The sequence below is a fragment of the Camelus ferus genome, chromosome 17, assembly GCF_009834535.1.
Source record: "Camelus ferus isolate YT-003-E chromosome 17, BCGSAC_Cfer_1.0, whole genome shotgun sequence".
NCBI classification, from domain to species: Eukaryota; Metazoa; Chordata; class Mammalia; order Artiodactyla; family Camelidae; genus Camelus; species Camelus ferus.
Genome location: NC_045712.1, coordinates 38,343,579 through 38,353,466, shown reverse-complemented (window position 1 = coordinate 38,353,466; position 9,888 = coordinate 38,343,579).

The following is a 9,888-nucleotide window of genomic DNA, read 5'->3' as shown; positions in this document are numbered from 1 at the left end:
AAAACATTGATAAAGTTAACTGAAAATGATTCAAGAAATGGAATGATACCCATGGTCATGGACTAGAAAAATTAATATTGTTAAAACGGAGATGCTACCCAAAGCAATCTACAGATTTAATACAATCAATAGCAAATTACCTGTGACACTGTTCATAAAACTACAACAAATAATCCTAAAATGTATTTAAAAGCACAAAAGACCCAGAATTACCAAAGCAATCCCGAGAGAAAAGAACAAAGCTGGAGGCAGAATCCACAGACTTCAGACAATACTACAGAGCTAGTTACTGAAAGCTTGGTATTGGCACCAAAAGGACATATGGATCAATGTTACAAAATAGAGAACCCAGAAATAAAAACACAGAGCTACAGCCAATTAATCCTCAACAAAGGAAGCACAAATACATAATAAGGTAGATAGTCTCTTTGGAAAATGGTGTTAGGAAAGCACAACAGCCCCAAGTACATCAATGAATTTTAAACATTTCCTCATACCATACAAAAAAATTAACTCAAAATGGCTTAAAGACTTAAATATAAGACATGATACCATGAAGCTCCTAGAAAAGCAGAGGCATAAATCCTAACAATGTTTTCTTAGCTCATTCTCCCAAGGCAATAGAAATAAAAGCAAAAATTAAAAAATAGAATCTAACCAAACATATAAGCTTGTGCATAACTAAGTAAACTATAAACAAAATGAAAACTCTACGGACTGCAAAAAAATATTTGCAAATAGTGCGACTGGCATAGGTTTAACTTCAATCTATAAACGGCTTACACAACATAATGAAAAAAACAAAGCCAATCCAAAAACGAGCAGAAGACCTAAACCAATTCTCCAGTGAAGGCAAACAAATGCCCTAGAAGCACATGAAAACATGCACAATGACACTAATTTATCAGAAAATGGCAAATCAAAACTACAATGAAATATCCCCTCACACCAGTCAGAATGGCCATCATTAAAATGTCCACAAATGAAAACTGACAAGTGAAAGCTTGTCAGTAGCTACCCAATCAAGCAGATAAAGTGTGTATATGTACATAAATTGTAAGTAACTTTAACTCCATTAAGCAGTGCCTTTTTGATGTACCCTTTTCTAAAAACTCTCTGAATTCTGCATATACATATTACATATACATGATATAATGTCATAGAAATATATGTATCATATATGTATTTTTCCAAGGGATATCTGACACCTTTGCATTTTCTTATGGAAGTTGAAAGAATAAGAAGTATTTTACCTCAGAATTTGAAGTTAAATTTTTAAAAAATTCTTTTAAGTAAAGAAAAAAAAAAAAAAACACTAACCATAAATACTGTAGAGGATGTGGAGAAAACGGAACACTCCTACACTGTTGAGGGGACATGTAGTTTGGTGCAACCATTATGGAAAATAGGATGGAGATTCCTCAAAAACACTATAAATAGACTTACCACATAATCCAGCAATACCACTCCTAGGTTTATATCCAAAGGGAACTCTATTCGAAAACATACGTACACCCCAATGCTCATAGCAGCACTATATACCATAGCCAAGATATGGAAACAACCTAAATATCCATCGACAGATGACTAGGTGAAGAAGTTGTGGTATATTTATATAATGGAATACTAGTCAGCCATAAAAATAATAAAATAATGTCATTTGCAGGAACATGGATGAACCTGGAAATTGTCACTCTAAGCAAGCCAGAAAGAGAAAGAAAAATACCATATGGTAACACTCATATGTTAACTCTACAGTAAAAAAAAAAAAGACACTAATGAAGTTGTCTACCAAGCAAAAATAGACATGTAGACATCGTAAACAATCTTGATTGCTGGGAGAAAGAAGTGGGAAAGCATAAATTTGGGAGTTAAAATTTTTGAAAAGTTAGCCACTATACATAAAAAGAGATTTTTTTTAATTGCTACTTCTGTTTGGCAAAGGAACTATATTCAGTGTCCTGTAGTAACCTTTAATGAAAAAGAATATGAAAACAAATTTTATATATATATATATATGTATATGCATGACTAGAACATTATGCTGTATACCAGAAATTGACATATGGTAACTGACTGTACCTAACATAAAAATAAAATAAAATAAAATAAAATAAAAACTCCCTTATACCCTACACAAAAATTAACTCAAAATAGCTTAAACAATTTAAAATAAGACATGATACCATGAAGCTCCTAGAAGAGCACATAGGCATAAATCATACAAATATTTTCTTAGGTCATTCTCCTAAGGCAATAGAAATAAAAGCAAAAATTTTTAAAGGAGACCTAATCAAACTTTAAAGCTTGTGCATAGCCAGGTAAACCAGAAACAAAATCAAAAGACAACATAAGGTCTGACAGAAAATATTTGCAAATGATGTGACTGACAAAGGTTTAATTTCCACAATATAAAACAGCTTATACAACTTAATGACAAAACAAACAAAACAAAACAAAACAAAACAAAGAACCCAATCCAAAAATGGGCAGAAGACCTAAATAGGCAATTCTCCAATGAAGGCAAACAAATGCCATATAGCCACATGAAAAAATGCACAATATCGCTAACTATCAAAGAACTGGAAATCAAAACTACAATGAAGTATCAGCTCATAACAGTCACAATGGCTATCATTAAAACGTCCACAAGTGAGAATTCACAAGTGAGAGCTGAATTCACTAGTCATCCACTTAAGCAGAATACACTGTGTTGTGTACACAAAATGTAAGGAATCTTAACTCCATTCAGCAGTGCCTTTTAGATGTCCCCCTTTGTATACACTCTTCCAATTTTGCATCAATATGTATAATATACATGATGTAATGTTATAGAAATATATGTATCATATACATATTTATGCCAGGGGTATCTGATACTGCTGTATATTGTTACTGAAGTTGAAAGACTATAAAACATTTTACCTCAGAAACTGAAGTTAAATTTTTAAGATTCTTTCAAGTAAAAAGAAAAAAATCCACAAACCATAAAGGCTATAGATGGTGTGGAGAAAATGGAACCCACCTACAAGGAATGTAGTTTGGTGCAGCCATTATGGAAAACAATATGGAGATTCTTCAAAACACTAAAAACAGATACACCATATGATCCAGCAATCCCACACCAGGGCGTATGTCCAGAGGGAACACTAATTCGAAAACATACATACACCCCAATGTTCATAACAGCCTGATATACAACAGCCACGACAGGGAAACAATCTAAATGTCCATCAACCGATGACTGGATAAAGAAGCTGTGGTATATTTATACAATGGAACACTACTCAGCCATAAAAAAGAATAAAACAATGCCATTTGCAGCAACACGGATGGACCTAGAGATCGACAACCTAAGTGAAGTAATCCAAAAAGAGAAAGAAAAATACCATATGATATTGTTACCTTGTCCAATCCTATGCTGCTCGCAGGACAACAGGCCCATAAATCGGGATACAAGATGATGGGGCAAGGAATAGTGACTTTATTCAGAAAGCCAGCAAACAGAGAAAATGGGAAACTAATGTCCTGGAGAACCATCCAATTCAGGCTCCTTTTATACTAAAAGTGTGAGGGGCTATGCTTGGTTGTTGCAAACTTCTTGGTGTAGGAATTATTTTTTCTTTGAATCCTCTGTTTTTGCAGCTGTCCACAAGGGTCAGGTCATGGTGTCCCTGTAAACCTCCAACAAAACAAATGTTATTTTCTATTCTGCAACTTGTTATCCTTATATAAATGGGAAAGTGTTAATATATTAAAGGTCAGAGCCTTGAGAATAGACTATCCTCTATAATTTCAGCCTATAGGCTACATTATTTCACAAAAGGTGCAGAACCAGCAAGACTAAGCCTGGGAAACAGAGCACAGGGTTAAAGTCAAAGGAACAGATCTAATATGGAGTCAGATTTGTTCTTTTCTACAATTCCCCTCCATCAATGTCCATCCCACAATCTTGTGGGAAAAGGGGTGACTGCCTCCTGCTGAACAGGGTCGATGAGGGCTGATCATTGTATGGAACTGATCAGCCTTGGACAGGGAACATTTCTTAGAATCTCTAGTCAGTCGTACAACCCTCTTTCCTTCTTTATCTACTTGAACTTGATGAAACCCCTCAGTACTTTGTTGAACTTGAGGTTCTTGGTTCCAGTTCCCAATACAAATCTTTGAGGCTGTGCCATAATTACACTATTTTCCCTGTGCTCTTTACTTGAACAAGATTAAACAAGTAGGTTGACCTTTTTCCAGCTACAATGAAATTATAATCTTAATATTTATCTTTTTTAAAGAGTAACCTTACGTCTTCCAAGGGTTCACAAACCCATCGCTGCCCAGGCCTCTCAGGAGTTGGGTCATTTTCTGATTCCGATGATGGTGGTGCTGCTTTAATCTGCTTGTGATGAGACGATGGCTTTACCCCAGCTAACCTGACAGGCGACTGCGTGGTAAATAATACCACGTGTGGTCCTGTCCACCTTGCAGTCAGCTGATGTTCAGACCCTTGTTTCCTACGGGTTTTAAGCAGGACTCAGTCTCCGGGTTGGGAAGGATGTAAGGCTATTTCAGTTGGATAGACAGACCTGTTGGAGGCAAACTCATGAACAGAGGTTAGTAGAGTGCACAAAGTTTCAACATAACTGGCAAGTGCTAGGACTTTCAGAGCATTTATAGATTCTTCTGCGTGGGGAGATGCCTGGAATGAATGGCCTACCACGCAATATTTCAAAGGGGCTTAATTTAAGCCTACTTCTGGGCGTCACTCTAATCTGTACCAGGGAAACTGGCAAAGCCTTATCCCAAGTTAAATTTGTCTCTTGACATATTTTAGCAACACTCCTATTTAATGTATGATTCATTTTCTCAGCTTTTCCTGTTGATTGTGATCTCTGGGATGAATGTAGTACCCAGTTAATTTGCAACATTTTAGACACTTGTTGGGTTATGCTAGAGACAAAAGCAGGTTTGTTAACACTTTGAAGAGCATTAGGCAGTCCAAATCAGGGGACAATTTTTTCAAAAGGGCTTTAACCACTTCAGACTGTGTCCGGTATTTCTATAGTACATGTAACCTTTGTTTCCCTTCATCTATAAATGCCCATGAAAGCTCAACAAAAAAGTACCTTTTTATTAATAAAGTAAATCATTGTTATTATTTCTAGAAAAGAAAGTTTAAAAATGTTCAGCCTTCATGTTAATGTAGGTTATGCCACCCAAAAGAAAAAGCAGAGTTAACATTAAGTCATGGCTCCACTTATGAGATACAAATACAAGATTTATGGGACTTGATAAGAAAAGACCAAAGTAAACTGTATTTCAAATTCATTTATATAAAAATATATTAAAGATCACTTTAAAATAGTGCCCATCTTTTCTTTAAATGAGGATAGACTCACCTGCAATCATGTACAAATACGACAAACTTAACTAACAGCTCTCTTAGCTTTTAATAAAAATAGTTCCTTCTATATGTAGCCCAACAAAATAATATAAAGTGGAGTTGCTAGAAAAATATGGACTTTTCCAAATCTATACTGCATTTCTAATTTAAGTTGGAAAATACAGTTCAGAGCATATGAAACACATGAATTTCAGGTTTACAGATTAACTGTATCTTATAGAATATTAGCTATGGTCCTCATTTTAGCTGAAATGCAAAATATAATTAATTTATCAATAATAGATTAGTTAAAAAATACTTTCCACTGACAGCAGTGCCAGTCCTAGAACAAAATATAAGCAAAATGTATTTATAAGTCATTTGTCTTTTTAGTGCCCCAAGTATGCAGATCCTAACACTAAGCCCTTAATATGCATCTGCAAGATGACCGAAGGGAAAGCTCACATGTCTGGGAAACTGTAATTTAAACAATCCTGTAAACGGTCAAAATTTGCTTTCAAAATTCAAGTCAACTTTGCATATTTGATTTAAACTAAACTTACAGTTAAATTAACTTATGACACATTGGATCATAACCACTAGACATGTAAAAGGCTTTTTAAAAAACCATCCATAAGCAAAGATGAATCTGACCTCTAAGTGGTGCACACTGAGGACCCACTCGCTGCAGCTGCTCTTTGGTTTGGCACAGTGACAGTGGTCAGACACCTCAGGTACGGAATATTCAAGTACACACCCAGGTAAAACCAAGTCTCCTGTCTAGTTTGTTTTAATGGCAGTGACAAGACCTGAAATTCAATTTTATTTTTCCTAAAGATCTTCACAATTGTTCAAGTGTTTGAAGGACTAAAGACAGTACTAATAAATTTTGACAGGGCTTCATTTCGGCCATTTCTCCCCAAAGAGTTGATAGCACTACTCAATACCAGTTGAAATACCAAAGAGGCAGCCTTTCCCGGATTCCCATTCCCCTTGTACCCCACTGTCAAAGTTACCCGGGGCTCCTGTGGGGAAACTGGAATTGAGGGCCTCAAGTCCAAGGGAGCCCCTGGGCCTCTTCATCCATCAGAGTATTCTTCTCTTTTTATCGTATGAGAGGCTCCCATCCTTTTTAAGTGTTTTCCTGGATCAGACCCATAAATATGTAAAATGCACATGTTGATGGGTAGAACTGTGTATCCCAGAAAAATAAAAGGCCCTGCATAGGCAAAGGACTGACACAAGGGGCCACCTAAAGGAAGCCCCAGCATTGGTCTCAGTCCAGGAAAAGTCTCAAGACTTCCCAGTACTGCAGCCACCATGTTTGGAAATGTCTTTGTAAGGACAGAAGAAGATGCAGTTACTGCTGCAGCAAAACTTACTGAACCAGTTATTTCCATTAGAAAACAGATAGCAATGAACACTGGTCCTCTTAGAACTTGGTCCAGTGCACCAAAGAGAACTGTGATTCCTCCTGAGGCAAACAATCCTGTTACAAACATAAATTTTGCTCCAATATGTACTTGATATTTTCCCAATGCCAAAGATGCCAGCAAGTCCAACAAAGGGTAACATCTAAAGATCATACCCATAACTGTATTGCTGGCTCCTTTCTTCTCAGCCTCCTTGGAGGAAAAAAGGATCCAAGGATACAATAGCACATCACAGAACCTAAGTTACTGGAAGCCGCTGCTATCAATACAAAAACCTGTTCTCTTAAAAGCTGCCTGAGTGTCTCACTTTCTGGAGGGCCATCACCTCTTAATGTGCAAGACTGGGACAGGCTCTAAGAGCATGTAGCATCCTGCTGTGACTAAGTTTCCAAAAATCAGAAGCCATTTTTTTAGATGTGGCATTTTATCACTGAGAAGACCCAATGGTAGTAAAGAAATGGCATAGGATACCAGTTCAACGAATCCAGCTGGTATATTAAACTTCTTTATGAAGTTTTTTTAAAAAAGGAACGCATGTGGCTGCATGCAGGGCTCATCAGATAATCTAGACAAGCACCTCCTCCCAAGATCTTTAACTGAATCACGTAACTTGCTATAGAAGGTACTGTTAACAGGTTCCATGGATGAGGACATGAACGTAACCTTTGGAGTCACCACTCAATCCACTGCACTTGGTGACAGGATCACCATTACAAACCCCGCTTGCTTTCATTCTGCCCCTGAATGACTCTGCAGAGAGAACCCACCATCTGTGGGCATCGTGCCTAGGCCACCTGAGACCCTGGCATTATCTGACCTCCACTCACACCCCCAAAGACAGGGTCTCCTGTGACCCCAGCCCCTACCCAGCCTGCACTATTCACTGGGCACTTGGGTTCGTTCCAGCCTCTCACTTTTCTAATCTGCCTGCTGGGAGCTTTTCTCCTTGGTGGATGGGTTCCAGGACAGAGCTGTGTGTAGGCCTTCTGTGACAGCTCCCCCTTTATTGCTGCTCAGCCTCCAACCCACCCTTCACACACGCTCTGCAGTAATAATGAACAGGATTCCTTTAAGTTTCTGTCCTTCAGAGTGAGCATGAAGGCAAGCCTTTCCAGTAAAGGGCCTCAGAGGGACACTGCAGAGAGAGGGGCCTTTCTGCTAGTTCTGGAGGCTGCAGGGTGGTTTGGTCAGAGTGTGGTGTAATGGCATCTGGTGCAGACCTTCCCAGCCACAGGCCCAGGACACATGGCCTTGGCTGGGCCTGCTGTCCCTCACAATGCAACAGAGGAGAACAAACCTGGCTCCGTATCAGATCTGTTTTTTTCACTTTAGCTTTTGTATTCAATTGCTTTTGCTACGAGTTAATCCTGAAAGGAAGTGGCCTAGAAGCTTAAATTATACATAATGGCAAATCTCTGGGAGCCCTGCCAGAGATTACCCAGGTAATGAGCATTAAACTAAAATACCTTTGTTCACCTCACAGGAAACATTCTGACCAGGCCCACCTGTGAATGGCTGCAGGAAAGAAGAAATGAACACCACGCCCTCCCCTTTTAGCATAAAAGAAACCTGAATTCTAACTCAGGGAAGATACTTCCTTGGGACACTGATCTACCATTTTACTGGTTGGCTGGCTTTCCGAATAAAGTCCCTATTCCTTGCCCCAACACCTCATCCCTCCATTTACTGGCCTGTCATGCAATGAGCAGTATGAGCTTGGCCTCAGTAACACCCGCAAACTGCAAACTCCAAACTCCAGGCCTCCTGCCCACACTGGCGCCCTAATTGCTCTGCTTGTCCACAGGCCTGGCCATCTGCTAACGTGCCTGCACCTGGTCTGTGCCCCAGAGAGCTGCTTCCTGCTGACCCAGTGGCTGGAAAGCCGTGGCCGAGGCAACCCAGCCAACTTCTCTGCACCCGTTGAGGCCTGAACACGAGGCCTCGAGTGGGGACCCCTTCCAAGCTTCTCCTTCCTCCCGGGGCCTCTCCCTCAGCCCTACGGACCACATAGAGTTTTACTACATCTTAGTCATTCTTTTATCCAAGTCGTTGGGCCGCACCCCGCAGGCCGGCAAGCCCTGTACTTGCCCAGACTCAAACCCTAAAAGAGAGCCCAAGGTCAGCGACAAACACTTCAGTGGCTTAATGGACAGGGGACTCTTACATGTGTGAAGCAAGGTCCTGGAGCGACACCCCACTGCGTGCGGCAGAGAGCTGGCAGGACCTGGAGGCGGCGGCGGCGGCGTCTTGCCGCCCAGCGGAAGCGGAACTTACTTACAGGGGGAAATGACGTCAGACTGGCTCGCTGGTTGCCAGGGAAACCGGCAGAGGAGCACGCCCCTCACTGCCCCTTTGCTAACCTATCTTAGTGGAGAACGTTCTGATTAGAACAATCACCAGCTGGGCCCAAGGGCAAGTACTGGGGCATTTACTGAGCAGGCTCTAGGCTAAGAGGGAAGGTCAGTCATGTGAGCAGGAGCAGGTGAAGCAGGGACTGGTGGAGCAGGGGATGTACAGAGAGCAGCCATCTTAGGTGCCTGATCATACAAAGCTTTAAATGTGGATTGTGTCTTCTGATTGAACCCAGACCAATACCCTGATTCAGCTGTGCCTCCAGCCTAGGGGATGAGGCCAGGTGTGGCTCCTCCTGGCTGCTCAGCAGGCCACCTCTTCCCCTAAGTATATGAAGTGCACGGGCTCCGTGACACGTTTCTCTGGGTCAGCAGAGCCTGAGTGTGTTCTGGAAGGAATGGCTGCTGCAGCCCTGTGTCTGCATGGTTGGGCCCTGCAGTGTGACCTGCCTTGGCATAAACCGGCAAGAGAGGAACACTCGGGGCTTACGAGCAAAGAAAGTCTCTGGGAAGCCACAGGAGGTGATGAGCAGGCACATGGCGGCTTTTAGGACCTGGGAGTGCCCTGGTTGCTTCCCACAGGTTGCATCCCAGTCAAAACTGGTGCATGATCACGTCTTGGGCCCACGGGGGTGATGTCCAGCTCCATATGGCTCAAGGTGCAGCCCATTTGGCCAGACCCTCATCCCCCACTCTGGGACTCACACAGCACCATGTTCCATCCCAGGCT